At 45.5% G+C, this 20,478-nt stretch overlaps 1 long non-coding RNA gene across 1 annotated transcript in view; it reads left to right on the forward strand.

Annotated features, from left to right (window-relative positions):
• Positions 1 to 523: 523 nt before the first annotated feature.
• Positions 524 to 20,478, forward strand: part of LOC136793772 (uncharacterized) — a 33,543-nt gene continuing 13,588 nt past the window's right edge. The window contains exons 1-2 of the long non-coding RNA XR_010839445.1: positions 524 to 620; positions 4,271 to 4,320. This is a non-coding gene — a long non-coding RNA (uncharacterized lncRNA). The remainder of the gene's footprint in view (positions 621 to 4,270; positions 4,321 to 20,478) is intronic.

Here is a 20,478-nt window from a genome sequence, read left to right on the forward strand (position 1 = left end):
GCTGCTGGCTCCACCTCTCAGCATCCACACCCCCTGGGGGCCAGGAATGGCGAGGCCCTTCTGCACCTAACCTCGCTTTCTTACTGTTCTGTAAACACCAGAAAAGGAGGGGAGGTCTCTATCCTTGGAGAGACTCAGGTGATCTGAGCGCTGTTCCTGGCCTCCCAGAAACCTGGGGAAGGAAGAAAGGGAATCTCAGATCTTATCTCGGCTAGGAGGGGCTGTGTGTGTGTGTGTGTGTGTGTGTGTGTGTGTGTGTGTGTGTGTGTGTGTGTGTGTGTGTGTGAGCGCACAGGTAGTGGAACTGGATGGCCTCTGGAGCTTTTAGCCGTACCCTCGGGTGCGTCTTCAGGAATCCAGCAGAGATCCGCCACCCCATCCAGGGACCTTTGGGTCCGAGGAGAGGCCCAGCCAGTGGGTTATCCTGGCATTTAGTACAGAGTGACTTTGCTGCACTCCTCGTGAAGAGTAAGAGGCTTTTATAATCCAAGAGGCTTTCAGACCCTCTTCTCTTTCATTCCAGGGGGTGGGGAAAAACACTACCCTGTGTGAGAGGAAGTTGGGAAGAGACAAAAGGAATTGGAGAAAGAGCCAGACAACTCATTAGGAACATTAAGGAGGTTGGTCTGTCAACTACTGATTATTTTAATTCCCCTTCCCCGTCTCCTCCCCCTCTCCCCATTTCTCCCTCTTGCCACACTGTGAGGGCAAGGGCACTTGAAGTCTCCTCAGATGTGGTGTATTTTGCCAAGACTCCTAGCCTGGCTTCCGTGTGTTCTTAAGGCAGATCTCCTGGTGCTCAGGGAAAGTAGATTCCTCCCCACTCCCAGGAAAGGAGGGGAATTAAAGAACCCAATTTATAGCATATCGCGGGGCTGTGCAGTCCCACAGTGCTTTGTAGAACCCGAATTCTCTCTGCTCAAAATCTCTTCAGACATCAACCAATCCAAACTTCTTACCAAACAGATGGGAAAACTGAGGCTCTAAGAGGAAAATTTCTGTCTCAGGTTCATGCAGCCATGGTAGGGTTAAGATTCAAATATACCTGGATCTCCTGGCTTCCATTAAAGGGCTCTTTACAACAGACACTCCATGATTGCCTTCCCCAGTTCTGGAGGGCCTTGCATCTGCCTGGAGCATCCTGCACTCTTTCTGGAAGAAGAAAAAGTTCCGTTGGGGCGTATGGGAGGGAGATTTTCCAGGTGAGAGCTTTCTCAAGTCTATGGACTCCTCCCCCAGACCATCAGGGCACATGATTTCCCTGACACCTGGACTCAGTTTGCCTTATCACAGCCTCAGCTCTTCCATTTCCCAACTATTTATGTAGACTGAGAGGCAGAGATGACCAAGATGACCCACACTTGTGGAGTAGAGACCCTGTGCCCTTGTCCAACCTCCCTCCCTGTATTTCATTCATTCACTCTCTGGGCCCTTGTCCATCCCCCCATTTCATTCATTCACTTTCTGTGTACTTCTCCATCCCCCCTTATTTCATTCATTCACTCTGTATACTTCTCCATCCCCCCTCGCTCTATTTCATTCTTTCACTCTCTGTGCCCTTGTCCATCCCTCCCTCCCTCTATTCATTCACTCTCTCCCTCACTGCCTCACTCCACGATGGCATCAACTCTGTACCAGGTGAGTGAGGGGCTGTGCTTACCCTTGAGGAACTCCCAACTTAGTTACACATGTACGTGGACAGACAGAAAAAACAGGCCAATGAGAAAAACACTATGAATACCCCCCCAAAAAAGAAACTGCCAACTTTTGTCTGTGAGATTCAGGGAAGGTCCCACAGAGAAGGTGACACCTGAGCTGACTCTGGAAAGATGAGGAGGGAACAGGAAGTCAGTAAGGACCTGGCTTGAATGAAAGACCTGAAGAAGGAACCCTCCCCCTCTAGTTCAGAAGCTCGCCCTGCTCCCAGGTAAGACTAGAGGTAGGTGGCTCGCTGCTGGCCCCAAAATGTGGGGTGAAGGGAAGGGAACGGGGCGTACCGAGGGCAGAAAATAGGCACAAATCCTGCTGGTCAGATTCTTTCCCCTCCAGGGGTCATCTTAGACCTCTGAATTTGTTCAGCAAAATGGGAACAAATTATAGCCCAGCTGACATGGCCAGGAAAGTCTCACCTGCCCTTTATTAGTAGTAGTATTATCTACCTTCCCCTCAACTTGATTCACAAGGGTCCAGGAGGATGCTCTGTGGATTGGCTGGACATTGGTTTGTATGGCAGGTCAACAAGGGGGTGGAAGCACATCAGGGTGGCTTTGTTGAAAACCTCCTGTCTCCCCACCCCTGGGTCTGGCTCTTTGTCCCAAAGTCAGCTTGAGAGGTAAAAGCCCTAGGAGTCCTCCCTTCCCCCACAGACTTCTAGGTCCGCGTCTCTAAGAGGCTTTCCCCAGACTCTTTCAAGGGTTGCCGCCCTGCCTGCCTGCCTGCCTGCCTGCCTGCGAGAGTGTGCTTGTGGGCAGAGGAGAATGGAGTGGCGAGGGCAGGGCTGTGGGGCTGGGAGCCCGGGGCTCCCCATCTCCACTCAGGAGCTGGCCATTCTAGCGGTATTTGCTCATTTTCTCCAACTGAGCTGCACATTTTGGTTTGACTGTGTATCCCTGATCCTGACTCCTCCCCTCACCGTGCCTGAGTCAGGCTGCTCTGCTGTGGAGGATCTTTGGTCCCCACATGCCTCTCTGGGTCCTGGAAACCCACGACAATTCCCTCTGCTCTGACCTCCAGCCCCTTGTCTGACTGTCACCCCTTTATTTCTGAAGAAACAGGCAAAAGACTGCAAAGTCTCCCAAATATTCTAGCACCTGATTCAATTAGATTCTGGTTACAAGCTCATCTAAGTTTGCAGCTGCACTTCCACACCTTGCCCTGTGCCTGAGGTCTTCCCGTGAAGGTCTGTGGAATCAGCTGCAATTCTTTCTACTGGGGAGGGACAGCAGAGGAGGTTTCAAAGAGCCCTGTTGCACAACATTTGGAGCGGGCTGGCCTCTTGGAGTGAAACAGGTAGGATAGTATGACACAAAGAGACAGCTTCTTTCCAGGAACCTGCTGGGGACAACAGTGCCTATGCCTGGGGGTTGGGGAGTGCCCCCTTGGGCTGCCTGCGGACTGGAGCTTTCATTAGCAGCTTTATACTGGTCCTGGGCCTCCGCTCTACATATTGAAGAGCCAGGAGGACCTCTTCCTGAGAGGTTTCTCAGGGCCCAAAGTCAGGAGGAATGCATGCTAATTCACCTGCCTCTGCCTAGTTCTGTACTTTGGCCCAGAAAGTACCTGCACAAATGTAAGGTAGGAAAGATGTGATTTAGCAACAACATAAATAGAAAACAAAACAAAACAAAAAACTTAGGATTTGAGCTTATGGTAAGCTTTATGGGACTCAATGTTTTGATGTGGCTGCCAAAAGAGGAAACTCTATCTTTGGTTGTATTATTAGAAATATGAGACCAGAAACAAGGGAGGTGATATTCCTACTCTGTACTGCTCAGATTATACTTGGTTTACTATGTTTGGCTATGGGCTCCACATGTTAAGAGGGGTCAAAACAAGTCTGAAAGTGAGAAAAAAATGATCAGAATGGTGAGAGGACTTGAACATAGATCACTCTGACGAAGGATTAAGAGACAGGGGCTGATTAGTCTGGAGAAGCAATTACTGGGGAGTAGAGGGAGGGATATGACAGCTGTTTTCATCAATACATGAAGATATGCCATGTAAAAGAGGTTTATATTTGTTCCTAGTGGTCTCGTGGGATAGAATGAGGGGTAACTTCTTTTCCTACCCCCAGTTCCCTATAGAAGTAACTTCTTAGAAATAGACCACAAAGGACACAGGCAGGCAGCAAAAGAAACCTGATGGTTCTGGAGTCAATAGAGGCCCCTCAGAGAGGGTAAACTCTCACCCCAAAGTGGAAGGACTAGGCATGCTTTCTGCATACACTCACCAGGTGGTACAGAACACCCGTCTGAACAGGTGGAGACAAAGCCCTAAACCCAAGTCAGTAAATCAAATTGAGGCCCCTTCCTGCCCTCGTGAATACACCTTCCCTCCCACTTCATGGTATCTCCTTAGTTGACCTGCCTGGTGCAAGTGTTGTGCCCCCAGAAGTTGAGTTTGGGGTTACTTTTCACTAGCCAGCCCTTTGTACATTGACTGTTTTCCTGATGCCACATCCCCAGTCTGTACGTATGATCCTGTGATCAGTGCACACCTCTATAATACGTTACCTTATAGGTATTGATTTCTTGTCTTTCTCTCTCTCTAGACCCTGAACCTCTTAAAAGAAAGCCAGCATCTAGAAGTTCCTGGCTTGGGGTAAGTGCTCAGTAAACATTTGTTGACTGGGTGAAGGTGAGGAGAGGCCTGAACAGGGAATCCTGACCCTCTGTTACTGAGGGGACTTGGGGTCTGGGGCTAACACTGCCGCCTCCAACTCTCCTGGCCCTGTTCCACTCCTATATGGATCAGAACTGTCCCAGAGTTTCAGGACCTGCCACCAGATGTTTTCCTGCTCTGGGACATCTGATGGCTTGTTGTCCACTCATCTTATTTCTGGGCTGGGGCTGGAGGCCCCTCATTCCTGAGGTGGGCACATTCTCTGGAAGCTGTAGAGGCAGCAAGGCGGGCTGAAGCCGGCCCTGTTGTGGGTCTCCTCTCCCAGGCCCCTCCCTCCCAAGGCCTAACCTAGTCCTTCAGGTGAGAGAAACAACTTCGAGGCCTGCCCACGTGCCCCTCCTGGACAGAAGAGGGACCCCAGGGGACATTATGGCGCATGAAAGCAAAATCATTTGTCTTTAGCACATTTATCCACTCTGGTCTTTTCTTACAGTTATCGGCTCCAAAAAAAAAAGTCTCTCCAACTTGCCTGGAGGTTTTCTGGGTTGGGGGAACTTCCATTTCCATGGAGAATGGTTGTTTGAGATTTTATTATTCTACATCAACATCTGAATACCACTTTAGGAAAGCAGAGGGGTGGGGGAGCATTCTTAATAGAAGAGGCTTTGAAAAGCTGAAGCAGTTCATGTTATTTGACATCAAGAGCAGAATCCAAAAACACTGAGCTAGAGATAGCTTGCGCCTTCCTCTGTCCTCGACTCGTGGCCCTCATCATTTGGAGAACTAGAGGGTTTGGAGAACACAGAGGAGAGACAGGTGTCATTTGTTCACTGATAACTTCACTCAATCTTTATTGTGTACCTACTATGTGCCAGATACTCTATCAGATGCTGGAGATCAATGGATGGCTAAGATTCAGCCCCTGGACACAAAGACTTTACAGTGCAGTGAGGGAGCCAGTGTGGTGACATGGGCTACAAGAGGGAGGGGCAAGGACAGTAGCCCCTGTGCTAGCTAGCACTGTAGTAGCCAAGAGAGAGGAGCCTCTGTCCCTGCCTTGTATATCAGGAAGGCTTCACGGAAGAGGTGCTACCCAGATGAGCTCAGAAATACAAGATAAAATGTGCCAACTGGAGAAAAGAGAGAATTTGGTGTGGGGACTCCTTGGGGTGGCAGGGCTGAGCAGGGGTGGGCAGGTTGCCTTCTTCCTAAAGAAAAAGATAAAAAAGTGTAAGCTCTACCCTGGGTCACTTGCCCAGACAGCTGGTTTACTACCTGGGGGATCTGGAGTGAAGGATGGGAGGGGATAGAAAGAGCCCACGCTGCCTAGGAGGAAAAAAAAATCTAGCCAAACTTCATCAGCACCTCTGCAAGATGGATCTACACAGGTCATCAAGTTTGTCAATCTCTGTTGGCTGCCTCTCCGCGTGTTTCTGTGTGTTTCATGAGATGCCAGTTAGAATTTGCTAAATAAAGAGGTCAGCAGGAGAGGGGCGAGTTTTAATGGGGAGAAACTGACTGGTGAGCTGGTAAAGGGAGACAGATAGACTTGAGGCCACCAGAGTGCTTAGCTCGGCACCAGGTAGGGTTGGCCCACGCATGTGTGTCCGTGCCCACGTGCGCACGTGTACCTGCAGCTAATTACAGCACCAGAGCATTTTAGCCCAGTTTACCTGCTAGTCACAGAAAAGCGATTAGGTGGGCAAAATGAATGAGGTAGAAAAAGAGGCGGAGCATTGGACAGTTGCAAAACTTTTCTGTGAAACGTTCCAACCCTTGCTGAGTTGTCGGAGGGGGAAATAAGCCAAGTTTGGGTCTCTCTTATACCTGCCACTCTTAGAAGAAATAATTGGAAACCAAACCTTCAGGTGGGGAGTTGTTTTGGGGCTCGGAGCACAGGTCTCTGCTCTCAGACGCTGGCGGGTGCCAGCTCATCCATCATGCATAGTCCTGGAGAAGCCGACGCTGGTGCTGAGTTCAGCAGTTCTGAGCAATAGAACAATAAACCAGTCCGGGAGCCCTTTTGCTGCAGCGGAGTGGGGTAATCCTACAATTTAATAAGCAGGAACATGAAGCAGGACTGAAGCACATTGTTTGCAGGTGATGAGATTGCAGTAACTTGCTGGGCCAGAGAGAAGCCTGTGAGAAGGAGTTTGGGGTTTGTTATGCTGGGGTGGGGGATGGGATGAGGGCAAGCTGAGGAAGAAGAGGGCCAGAGCTTCGCTGGTAACCCTGGGATTCACTTTCCAAAGGCTAGGAGGATGGATGACCTAAGTCTATTCAGCATCATTTGAAACTCAGGATGGGGAAGAGCTCGAGAAGGGCTCATTCTTACTGAAGTGGGCTGAACCAGGTGTCAGGCAGTGAGACCTCTCTGGGGTGGGCAGAGAGGTCAGACTCCATTCATTGCTAATTTTGCCATTTAGTCAAGTCGCAAGTCACTCTGTTTCCTCATCTATAAAATGGGCATAATAGTGATGCCTGGATAATGCATGGGAATATTCCCCTAAAACTATGAAGGCTTTCAGAATCATGATAAATGTTTATCACACCTGAGATTCCAAAATGTTAAAATGCAGAGTTTTATGGACTCGAGCTGCTAGGTGTATCCTGTTTTGGGGTTCTGTGTTGGGCGCTGAGGACCTGGCTGGTATTCCCCAGTTTTCCTCAACCCAACCCGGAGATGTACTGCAGCTGTGAGAGCCAATTGTTAACATTTCAGGAAATAGTTTCCCATCTGGTTGTTAAATGTGTTGGTAGCTTGAAATCAGCCACCGTGGAGGTACTTATACCATGCTACAAATCAGGGTCCTCCTGAGAGTTGGTTGTTAAGCATTTACCAGCACACCTCAGATCTCATCTTTCCCTCTTCACTGGTTTTCCACGTTGCTTCCCTAGGGCCGGCTTCCCTGCCTGTTTTTCTCCTCAGCCACACTGAGCACATTGGAGCAGGGATTCTGGGGGCCATGAGGGGGACCTGGTTCTGGTCCTGCAACCCAGGCTCCAGTCCCACTGGGCTGCTCCCTGTTTCCAGGAATGCTATCCACATCATCCAAATGTTTTTTTGTAACTCTGTGTGTGTTTTTTTTTTTCTAGAGTGTATAAGGTTTTGTTTTGGTTTTTTATTGGGGTATAGTTGCTTTACAATGTTGTGTGAGTTTCTGCTATACAACGAAGTGATTCAACTCTATGTATACCTATATCCCCTCCTTCTTGGACTTCCCATGTCACCCATCTAGGTCACCACAGAGCACTGAGCTGATTTCCCTGTGCTATACAGCAGGTTCCCACTAGCTATCTATTCTACACATAGTAGTGTATATATGTCAATCCCAATCTCCCAGTTTATCCCACCCCCTCCTTCCCCCACACCCCACCCTGGGTCCACACATCCGTTCTCTACATCTGCGTCTCTATTCCTGCCCGGCAGATAGGTTCATCTCTGTGCTTTTGATTACACTCTTCCCTCCATGAATGACTCTCTTATAATGGTTATGCCAGGCTTTCCTATAATCCTCGTGGTACAGACATTTTACAGATATGGAAACTGAGGTTAAGTCGTATGAGGTAACTTAACTGGGAAGTGTTAGGATTGAGATTTGAGAAGAGCTTTTTCCTGACTCCTTGGGCCAGAGCTTTTGCCATTACTCTTCCCATCACGTTTTCATACCTGTAGTCATTTTTCCTCTTCCCCATGGAACCCAGGCCAATGCCCTGCACAGTGTCAGGGTTTAATGCCTGCATGATGAATTGACTAAAACTTCACTTCCTCTCAGTCATGTAATTTTTTGTGACAAAAATGAGGTGGAGATTAGGGAGGAATTATAGCATGATATTATTTCTACAAAATCAACCTTGTCTTCAGCAAAGCCCTGAGGATATTTTTCCCAGTAGGTACTTGGCTAGATGTTCCCTTCAGAGTGAAGCCTGGAGTCTGTGTGAAGGCAGCTGAAAGGGTTTTAACAGAAATGGACATGTCTGTGGACTTCAGCAGAAGAATATTATTCAGCAAAATACGCAGGTATGATATTGCATGTGTCAGACCTTCCAAGATTTAGTAAAGTTTTTCTGCCTCTTGTTCGTGTGGTAGTCAGGACAATTGAACATTTCCTTAAATCTGAGGATGGGGGATCCATGTGAGAATGAAAAATGGACAAGTAAATGGGCTTTTGGCAATGAATAAGAGATGCTTCCAAAGGTTTTCGTTGGAGATTTTATTTATTTATTTATTTATTTATTTATTTATTTAAAGTGTTCCTTTCATCCCCACCTCAAGAAAAAACACAATAAAAGTAGGGAATGGTAACGATTTAACAATGAGAGTTTCCTATTTCTCCATACGTTTAGTGCCTAATTCTGTTTGGGCTTAGAGATATGAGTCCATTCTTATTTCTCAAGCAGTTTCAAAGGAAATAAGAGACATCTCCAGGGGCTTCCCTGGTGGCACAGTGGTTGAGAATCTGCCTGCTAATGCAGGGGACAAGGGTTCGAGTCCTGGTCTGGGAAGATCCCACATGCCGCGGAGCAACTAGGCCCGTGAACCACAATTACTGAGCCTGCGCGCCTGGAGCTTGTGCTCCGCCACAAGAGAGGCCGCGATAGTGAAAGGCCAGCGCACTGCGATGAAGAATGGCCCCCGCTTGCCGCAACTAGAGAAAGCCCTCGCACAGAAACGAAGACCCAACACAGGAAAAATAAATAAATAATTTTTTTAAAAAGATGCTAACTTTAAAAAAAAAAAAAAAAGAGAGAGACATCTCCATACTCCTGTCTTTTCTGAACCGTAAGAAAGCCAATAACACACAGTGGTCAAGAGGCACCAGTTGGGTTGTCCTCTGATGACAAGTCAAGAGCTAAGTGTATCTTCTTTCCCATGAAGGTTCTGCCAGGTCGATGGTCGGTGAAATTATAGGTTTACCTCCGGCCAATGTTTTGAAGAAACACGGTGTTCCTATTCTTTTCCAGCAAAGCTCTGATGTGTGCAGACTCCCTGTAATTATGGTATAATTGGATTTAACTATAGAGGTAGAATTAGTTTTCAACCAAGTCCCCCTCAAATAATTTGTTGCTTATTAGAAAAAAAAGGGTAATCGTACTGGCTTTAGTGGCATGTATGGCTCCCCCCAACTCCCCAAGGGAGAAAAGAATTGCTGGTATGAGCCCCAGCAATTTAGTGGGGTTGGTTGAATCACAGCACCCTTGTATCCTAGATCTGAACATTCCAGAAGGTTCACTTTCTCTAAAAAGGAAATCAGAGATGAGGCCTTCCTAGGCTCCCAAAGGGAAATGTTTCAGTCTTTCTCACTCCTGTGGTGAGATTATTTTCAACCTCCAGAGTTTATAAACTGGGGGGGCGAGAGGGTGTATGGGTTGAACCTGAGAATGGGTTAGGGCCACAGATGTAAATTAAGTGGTTTCACATAAAATTATGGATTTCAGGGCTTCCCTGGTGGCGCAGTGGTTGAGAATCTGCTTGCCAATGCAGGGGACATGGTTTCGAGCCCTGGTCTGGGAAGATCCCACATGCCACGGAGCAACTGGGCCCGTGAGCCACAGCTGCTGAGCCTGCGCATCTGGAGCCTGTGCTCCGCAACAAGAGAGGCCGCAATAGTGAGAGGCCCGCGCACCGCGATGAAGAGTGGCCCCCACTTGCCGCAACTAGAGAAAGCCCTCGTGCAGAAACGAAGACCCAACACAGCCAAATAAATAAATTAATTTAAAAAAAAATTACAGATTTCAGCTTCCCCTTAAAAAAAAAAAGTCTGCCAATGCTGGGCAGAAGTTCTTCATTACCACACTCTGCTGGACCTTGAATCTTAGGTCCTTTCAAGAAGGCAATGAGTGTATCACTTGCCTTCCAGCCCTCATCACTCATTTACTTAAACTTCTTGACTGTTGGCATTTGAATGATTTGTATCCTTGGGTCCCTCTCTGTCTCTCTGTCAATTTGCACCCTCCCACCCCACTATCTCTCAGTAATATGAACTCATCTTTTATTGAAGGCAGTGTGAAGTACTGCAAAGAAGAAGGTCTTCTGAGTCAGAGAAACTTACTTAAATCCTGGCTCCCTTGTTCACCAACTGTGTTACTTTGGATGAACAGCTTTACATTTCTGATCACTGTTTCCACATCTGAGACTTAGCTAATACTGCATCACAGACTGGTGTGAGCCCCAGCACAATCCTTGGCACGTGGTGAATGGTCAATAAATATTAGTTTCCCATGTTCTCATTCTGCCCTAAATGGAAGCAGTGAAGAATATTGGTATCAGCCAATGTCACAGACTCCTTACACTGAAAGGCACCTGGAGAGATTGTCTTGCTTACTTCTCAGCCTCCAACTTAACTCTCACGCACAGGTGAAACACAGAGAGAGGTAAACCCTCTTGCTCAAGGTTACTCAGTGAATAACAAACCCAGGTGTCCTGGGCTCTCAGCCCAGGGCTCATTGCACTCAGGACAGCCTGCCAGACCCACACACAGATTATTTCCAGCAGAATTGAAGACGGAGACAGCGTGGGATTTCTGTTGCTTGGGGCCTGAGGAAACGGTTGCAGACAATGAGTGGTTTGAATGACTGAAAAGAAGCATCAGGGAGTGATCTGAATTAATCATGCTATTGTTGCAAGATCTAACCAGGGTGTTCATAAGCTCTGCTTTGCCATTTCACTCTTTAATGATGCCGGTTACCTTACCTTCCTTTTGAGGTGACTGTTCGATAAAGGTGTGCCATCTAGGTCAGCACCTTAACTCAGCATTTCTGGCTGAGTCTTAAAGTGAAGTAAAATAATATCAAATAGCTGACCCAGGCTCTTCTTCCTCCCATCACCGGGATCCCTTATGGACCTGTGGCCATCAGATATGTGTCTTCACTTGCAGATGGCTCCAGGGATATGGTTAAGTTGAGACCAGGTAGGGTCTTGGGCAATAATGCCACCTTCTCATAAGGTGATTCAAACTGCCTGAGGTCTGGAAGTTAGAAGACCAGGATTCCAGCTACCCACCTGTTACTAAGGAGCTGTGTGACCCTGGACAAGTCACTTCACATCTGTGGATCTTAGTTTTCTCATTTGTCAAGAGATGGGGCTGGAGAAGACAGACTCTAATGCTCCTTCCAGCTCCAACAGTCTTAGATGATTATTAATGTAGAGCTTAACTCTTCAGAAGGTTGCAGGTAGACTTTGGAAAGTACCCAAATCAAATTGCTGAAAGACGGGGGGAAAGTTATGACCTTAGTATTGGTCAGAGAGAGGCAGGCGTAGCAGAATCAGATTCCATGATTTTTTATTTACAACCCTTGGGAATCCCAGTGAGCTTGAAGAATGCCAGGCTGCTGAGTTGTTTCGGCTGAACACAGTGCAGAGGTCGGAAGATGGTGCCATATAGGTGGGCGATGAGGTGGTGAGGCAGAAAGTAGAAGGCTTTGCAATTCCACCCTTGGGTTTATAGACTGAGCAGGGCATCCTTGGGAAGTGGGTTTCACTCAGACTCCCTACCTCAGAAGTGTAGATGTGGGAAGATTGTATGTGAGTAGGGGATGAGATTTTAATAAGGCTCACTCTTGCTCTTTAGTTGGGATCAGACCAGAGATAGGAGTGAGGAGAAAAGTGGTGATGGATTTCTCTTTCCTAATTGACTGAGTGGTTTCCAACAAAGCATTTAGTCTCTCCGAATCTCCGGTGTTGATGTCCTTCTTGAGGCTAACCTGAATCTGTTCCTTGAGTGTATCCAAGTCTTTGAGTAGAGAGGCTTTAGCCAGAGCCAGAAACAATGCATGGGTATTGTTTTTTTGACATGTGACTTTGAACTTGGCTTAGGATCACCATGAAGTGGAGCTCAGCATTTCTTCTGTTGCCTGTATCCTGCAGAGCTCTTGGAGTTGTCCAATAGCTTGAGAAATTAGACAAACCCTGTGGAAATGCAGAGACAGATTTGAATCGGCCTGGACTGGATTGGATCAGTCGTGGTTCTGCTAGGACTCTGACTCCAAGCCAGCTATGCCCTCCCTTGCTTTCTTGAAGATGTAACTTCATGTTGCACCCCTACAGATACTGTTTATAGCACCCACTGGTTCCTCTGACCACGTGGATCACCATCCCTGACTTATTTCTCTCCTCCTGTCTTACTGTACCCATTCTCTAGGCTGCTGTCTGGCCTTCATCACATTTTTTTCCCCCAGCTGCCCCAACCCATGGTGATCTGTTTTGCACCAACCTGCTGCGGCCATTACATTCTGAACGCTTCAGTCTAGCTTTTAATTCCATGTTGTTTTGTATTGTTCTCCTGTTGTTTCATTTGTGTTCTTTACCTCTTCACAACCTCTCCAGATTGTAAGATTCTTGGGGCCCAGGGACCATGTCTTCTTGAATCACCCCCTGGCCTAAGCTCGCTGGCCTCAGTGTCTGATCGTTCATGGTCACAGGTTTTGTACTAGACATTCCCCCTGCCTCCGCACACTTCCCCTAGCTCCTGCTTTGCTCCTGTCCGTGACGAACTTTCTTTTTCAGCTGGAGCCCTGCAGTTGCCCTAGCATGCCTGCTGCAAAACAGCTTGAAGTAAGCTGTCTGTAAGCGCCCTGGTGAGTCAGTTGGGCCCCTCCTGGAAGACAAGGAATTCTGAGGTCTTGCAGGCACATGCCTGCCCATCCGTGGCACGATTCCACAGCCAAACCCCATCTTGCCTCTGGGAATGCTCCTTACTTTTACCTTGCTACTTCCCTCCTCCGCTGGCTGCCCTGACTTGTCAGGTGTAGATGGCAGGGCACCTCTGAAGAGCCAGCCCTTGGTGGGGAGAGACTGGACTCTTTCCTTTGAGAGCCAGAGCATCATGGTGAGGTTCTGATGGGTTTACTTTAGTAAACCCAGGAGAAAGAGGAGAAACCACTGAGTCATGGCCTTTTTAAGTCTTTACCCAAAGAGAGCAAGAGTAGAGTGGAGAAGAAGAGACCAGGGCTCCGATTTGGCTTGGCCACCCATTTGCTGTGTCATCTCGTGTGACTCACTTACCCTCTCTTACTCTCAAACTCCCCTTCTGTAAAGTGAGGTAGTTGGAGCAAAGCAGTAGATTTCAAATTTATAAAACAAAAGAACCCTTTTATCAAATGAAATCTTATGAAGAATTACAATTTCTATAGCAGAAAAGCAGAGCCATTCTGATTGAACCTGGGGTACACAGAGGCTCTTGGTTTCCTTCTGGTCTTTCAAATTATCCCCTGAAATATCCCCCTTGTTAGAACTTCCCAGGAACCCAGTTTGAAGAGCGCTGAGAACGTTGCTCTCTATGGCCGTTCTAGGTCTGACAGTGTTCATACCCTTGCCACTCAAAATGTGGTCCTTGGGCCTGCAGTAGCACCTGGGAGCTTGTTATGAAGGCAGCATTTCAGGTCTCCTACAAGACCTACTTAATCAGAATCCACAACCCCGGATTCACAAGATCCCCAGGTTTGAGAAGCACTGGTCTGTACAGTTCTGTTACACAGAGAACTAAGGGACATGAGGACCAAGGGGGCATCATGTCTTTCATCATCTTATGTGGACCTGGTCAGCTGAGTTTGGAAGTGTGGGCCACATCTCTTTCTTGTGACTCCTATGCTTCAGTGCCTTAGTTGTTCCCTGGATGGGGAACCAGCCATGGGAAACAGCAAGGCTTGTCCCTGGGCTTAGCTAAGGAAGGTGTGGAAGGGGTACCAGTTGGCCCTGCAGAACGTATGTTAGGAAATGCTGGAGACACAACATTTCAAAGGGGGATTTGTGTTTCCAGTATGGAAGTGCTCACTGCAGATGCCTTATGAGAATGACTCTACTAGGTGTTTGTGCTTTCTTTTCCTCGCCTTGCCTCCCCTCCCCTTGCCTCCCCTCCCCTCTCCTCTCCTCTCCTCTCCTCTCCTTTCCTTTCCTTTCCTTTCTTTTCTTTAACATGTGTCCTTTGCACTGTCATGCAGGACTCCTGACCTCTCCAGCACCTGGGGTATGACAGCTGGGCTTAGACTTAGACGAACTGTATTTTACTCCTAGCTCTGGCCTTTTCTAGTGTTATTCATTTAGTTTCTCTACCTCTCTGGGCCTATATATAACACAGCATGGTAACCTAGCAGAGCTGTGAACTGAAATATGGGAAAATTCTTCTGGTCAATTGTAAAGTGCTAAAAGCTCAGGAATATTTTTATATTAATTCTGATCTGTAAAAACACGCAGAGTTTGGCTTCAGCTGACCCAGAGGCCACAAACAACCCTGTGAGGCTTACAGCTGGTATCTTTTGTCAGACTAAGCTTTTCCTTGAAGTCCAGGTTTCTTTAAAGTTAGACAGTCCTGTTGGTGGTTCTTAAATACACTTCATCAGAATTGATGAATCAATACTTGATTTTCTTTTAAGTAGTATTGTGGGATAGTGAAAAGAAAGGGAAAGTCAATTTGAAACTATTCTAAGATGAAAAATAAAAAAAATTATTAAAAAATCCAAAATAAAAGGAAAAAGAAAGAGAAGAAAAACAGGTTTTACTCTTAAAACCTGTTCTTAGAAAAGACCGGGAGCCCCTTCCTGGTGTGATTTTTCGATTTGGTCAGAAAGTTGGGATGAGGTGTGCTTTGAGTCAACCTTGAAAATGAACTTGCTATTTTTTTCTTTCATCAGTTAATGTTTTAATGGCCACTTCTGAAAAACAAAACAAAGCAAAACAAACCCTTCCTGGTAACCTAAAAGCATGTTTGTTCTGTCAAGCGGGATGTTTCAGGAAATTTGTATATTTCTGGTGCTTTTTATATTGACAGAAGTATTTAAGTGTCATTTAATAAGACCTTTAGGATTTTCTTCTGATTTCTCATTGCCTCTCTCCTTTTTGAAAATGTGAAATCTTCCTCAGCCAAGAAGAAACAAATGTTAGCCCTACAGGAGTGGGCTTGGTTTGACATCTAAGCATCTGTAATGGAGAGAGGTTCATATCTTGGCGGGCAGCCTCAGCACTGCCCTGGTTCTGGTCGGGCACCATATGGCACCCCACCCTCTCTCTTCTCTGTGCTCAGTGCAGCCCCTGCCATGTCATCCCACCTCACCTACTACCAGCCTTCTTTCCAAGGGTACCCACAGAGGTTCTATGCCTTTAAAAAATACTCCCTTGGGAACCTCTGTGCTAGACTTGGGGAGAAACTCTTTGCTTATTGTGGTGCTGTCATGAGGACGGAGGCAAATCCAGGACAGGTTGGGAAGATCTCAAAGCTCTTGGGATAAAGCCAAGTCAACTTCCCTTAAAAAATAATTTTAAAAAGTATTGAATGGGATGCTAAATACCCACCCTATGAATCCATTCTGGGGAAACTGGGTTTGGTGGTGCTATTCAGCTGAGCCCAGGGGACTTTGCTTGTAAAGCCTTCTTTACCAGGATCTTACGGCATTTGAAAGGTCATTTGAAAGATCATGACATCATGGGCCAGGCCTGGCAGAGTAGAAAGGGAGGTTTAGTGACTTCATGGGGTTTTCCTCACTAATTCAGCATCTTTCTTTCACATCTAGGCTAGTGATCAATTCCCAAAGCCCCTTGGGATTTCCATTTGCATCTTCTTATCTCTTTGGGGGCTGGAAAGATCCACATAACTTCTCCATCCCTTCCTTTTTTCCCACTTTACAAATTACCTTATGGCATGCCTCCCACATTCATGTCTTCAGCCCAGATCTTTGTCCTAAGCATAAGACCTGTTTGTCCAACTTTCTCTTGAACAGCTACAATTCAGACTCAATATGTCAAAATTGAATTCATCGTATTTTCCCCCAAACTTGTTCCCTCAAACACTCCTGTGTTCCTTTTCTCTGTAAATAACATCACCTTTCACCCAGTTGCTCATGCCGGAAATTTAGGAGTCACCCCTGATTCTTTTCTTCCCCTTATTCTTCACATCCTATTTCTCATCAAAACCTGTCAATTTCATCACCTTAATAGGCCTTTAATCCAGCCATTTTGTTCCATTCTCATTACTCCCACACTGGTGCAGACCACAGGTATTAAGCACCTGGATTAGAATCAAAAGGAGAAGGCTTCCCCTCCTTGCCTCCCAGTTCCAAGAACGGAGACTGACACAATAGATGCTGAAAAAATGTTGGCTAAATCAAGAAACGGGGAAAGCAAGGAACGACAAATGAATCTATTACCAACTCCTATGTCCTGAAAAGACCAGGCTAGACACAGGAGGGAGATGAGGAACTCTTCAAATATTAAGACCTCAGATGAGACGTTTCATAACATCCCTTCGCTGCAGGACTCATGGCCAGTAACTTCATTATCTAACCTGGATCCCAACTGCTATAGTATAAATCTGTTTTCATTGGCTCTGTCCCTAAGGAAGAATAACTCATCCCATTTCTTCTGTATGTGGCAGAAGAAGCTGCAGGGATTATACAGCCTTTGTCCAAAACCTGGTTCCAATCCAGGCCGGAGACCTGAATCCTTTTGCTGGGAGGAGACCTGCCCCAGGGCTGGCTTTCTATGCCAGATAATTAGCAGAAAAACAAAAATGAAACTGAGGCTTGTGCTCGACTTCCGATGTCTTTACAGTAGCTATGTACATCTCAGCTTCTCAAATACTCTGTCCCTTCACTTTTTCTGTCCCAATCCTTTGCAGTCTTTTCTTTCCCCCCAAATCCAGGAAGAAAGGAGATCACAATACAGTAAGAGAAAAGTCTCAAAGCCCCACCCTAGCAAAGTGAATTCTCTTCTCTCTTTGTTTCCACACCAGAACGTGATATAACATGTTTTGCTGATGCTAGATCCTAGAACTGTGGGGAAGGGAAGGGAAGCCTGACAGAATGCATAGTTTGAAAAGCACTCCTTCCCTATTTTTTACCCCCTATCAAGGGAAAAAGAAGAGATTCACAATCATCTCTCTCTGTCTGGACTAGCTCAGAAGCCTTGGAAGGTGCCAGGTATTTTTGTAGGACGGTAGCCTTCTGCTTGCGGAAGGAAAACACTTCCTGCACGTGTTGGCTGTAGAGACCCCTGCATTGCCCTGGAGTAGTTGTGTCAGTTCTGCTGAGGGGAAGCCAGCCATCCATGGCTCTGGCTCTCCTTGGGTGGTGATGGTGACTGTGCCAGTGGTGGTGATGATGGGGGTGATGGAAGGGACTGGTGTGTGTTGGGGGTGGGAGTGGGGACAGGAAGGTATTGCAAAGGGGAAGGATAAAGAAATAAGCCTTCTTGGAAGGCACACTGTTGATGGACTAAATTATTTGCTCTGACACAAGTTTTGAGCAGGAAGATAATTCTCCTGGATTGGGAGAAATTCTTTTCATCTGCAGGAGAATTTCCAGGTACAGTAGAGAGTGAGAAGCTTTTTAGGCTTTCACTCCTTTAAAACAAAGGAAAATGACTAGATTTAGCAGCTTTCTTTTCTTTATTGTGATACTGTGATAAGAATGTGTCATCATTTCTTATTCATCTAGGTTCTTTCTCCAACTGACTTAAATGATTCACTGTGTACTAGTTTTTCTGGATGTCTAGATTTGTAATTAGTTACTCCTGCTAATTTTAAAAATTTGTATAAAAATGTTGCATGTCTGCTGAAATTGAACAGATTACCTCTATTTCATCTGGAAAATGACTTTCAGTAATGCAATATGTTATTTTAAAACTTCAGAGTCTTTGCAAAGAATTATAGACCCAGAAATTCAGAGCTGAAAGGACTTTAAAGACATCTTTCGGGACTTCCCTGGTGTCCAGTGTTTAAGACTTGGTGCTCCCAAAGCAGGGGGCCTGGGTTCGATCCATGGTCAGGGAATTAGATCTCGCATGTCACAACTAAAGATCCCACACACAGCAAAGAAGATCCCAGGTACCGCGACTAAGACCAGGAGAAGCCAAATAAATAAATAAATGAATAAATATTTTTTTAAAAGAGACATATTTCAGTGGGTCTCAACCAGGGGCACTTAGAAATGTATTTGCTTGCTTTGGAATGTCACAATGACCATGACTGAGGGGCATAATTAAACTTAGTGTTCTGCAATTACGGATGCTAAGCATTTTACACTTTTACATGCTGTATGGTGTGATATCATTCTAAGCAGCTGAGAACTTCCCTGTCCAAAATGGCAGTAGTGCTTCTGTTTAGAACATTGAGTCCAGCTCATCATTTAAGTTATGAAGATACTAAGGCCTGATATTCCCTAGGTCAATAAACTGACAGTGAATGGGGCTGATTTACAGGTCTAGCTTTGACTCAATCCAGTTTCTTTTATTCCCGTATGCCAGCTTTACTAGTAGTTGCACAGCTAATGTGAAGAGACCTCCATTATGTAATGGGAGAACCAATCAAAACGTGGTATGTCTTAGTATTTGGATATCTATTTTTTTTTTTTTCCTTCTTATCCAATGGGGACAACAAATCTTATTTTCCTAACCAACAAAAGGGCTTAAAGGTGCAAGAAGAACAATGAAAATCACAATTGCCAAGAATGGATGAGCCAATGGCTTGAGAAAATTATAATGTTAATGGATGAATGAGAGATGATAGAAGCCCAGTGGTAGTTTAAGTTCAGTCTTCATCAAGAATAGGGTAGTCAAAGAAGAGATGTTAAAATATGAGTGTGGGAGATTTTAACATGAATCAGATCACAGTCTCCAAGTCCAGGTGGTTGCACCCTCCTGTATTAAAGACATTTGCAGATGAAATCTCGAAACTCGTTTTCAGTAACCATGAAGAATGGAAAAGTTCCCAGAATACTAGAAATAGAAAAATATTCTTCTAATTTTCGGAAAGAGAGAAAAAGTAGTTCTGGAAGCCAACTCCAAGGGCACTTGACATTACATCTGGTAAAACTCCTCAACAGTACATTAAAGTACATTAAGCATGATTTATGCATGCTTAGAAAAAAATGAGGTGATTTCTGGCAGCCAATATGGATACTGCTACCATAAACTGACCCACAATGGGCCAACTACATTGACAAATCTGTGAAGATCCATAAACCTAGGATATTTCGATTTCTACAACATGTTTAACAAAGCCTTCCATGATATCCTGGTGGATAAGACTACAATAGGTATATTAAGAAGTATTGCAGTTAAGTGAATTTCTAGTTGGTCGAATTTATGTATTTAAAGAGTGTTAACAAATGATCATTTGGAAGGAGAAGTCAGTGAAATTTACCTTTGCCGTAACCGTGTTGTGTTCAATCTATACATCAATATTTTGAAGGAACACAGTAACAAATATGATTTCCAATTTCTTTGTATGACATAGAGTCATATGGGAAAATGTTACAGTGATCTCAATAGCCTGGGAGTCTGAACCAAATTCAAGAAGATGAGATTACCAAATATAAAATGTTAATCTGCTGTATTGAAATTCAAAAAATCAACTGCACAACCACAGAATTAGGGGACCCGTTTTTGTAGATGTTAACTTTAAAGGGGAGAGGGCTTTCTAGCTGAAGACCTTTTTATTGTACAAGAAGCAGGAGATGAAACAATAGTGGGTTGTGATTTCCATAAAAGTTATTGTTATCTGGGAAGTCTCCAGAGAAGCACGTTAAGTTGATGAGAGGCTTGGAGAATGCATCATATGAAGGATTACTAAAGTAACAAAAGACCTCGTAATAATTGGGCTAAAGAAGAGGTGACTAGAACATCCAGATTGTCTTCCAATATTTACGGTTTCCTTATGGGGAAAAGGGAGAGGGTTTACCTTATAAGAACTTAAGGTAGTAGAATGAAGACCAACAGGCAGAAGTTACAAGGAAAACATTTTAGTTGAGTAAAAGGAAAAACTTACTAGTAGTTGAGAAGAAATGGGCTTCCACCCATGTTCACTGCAGCATTATTCACAGTAGCCAAAAGGTAGAAGCAACCCAAGTGTCCATCAATGGATAAACAAATGGGGTATATACATACAACAGAATCTTATTCAGTCTTAAAGAAGAAGGAAATTCTGACACACACTACAACATGGTTGACCCTTGAAGACATTATGCAAAGTGAAATAAGCCAGGCACGAAAGACTAAATATTGTATGATTCTGCTTATATGAGGTACCTAGAGTAGTCAGATTCATAGAGATAGAAAGTAGAATGACGGTTGTCAGGGGCTGAGAGAAGAGGGGATGGGGAGTGGTTTAATGGGTATAATAGAACTTCAGTTTGGGAAGATAAAAACTT

This window comes from Kogia breviceps, chromosome 1, assembly GCF_026419965.1.
Source record: "Kogia breviceps isolate mKogBre1 chromosome 1, mKogBre1 haplotype 1, whole genome shotgun sequence".
Taxonomy (NCBI): domain Eukaryota; kingdom Metazoa; phylum Chordata; class Mammalia; order Artiodactyla; family Physeteridae; genus Kogia; species Kogia breviceps.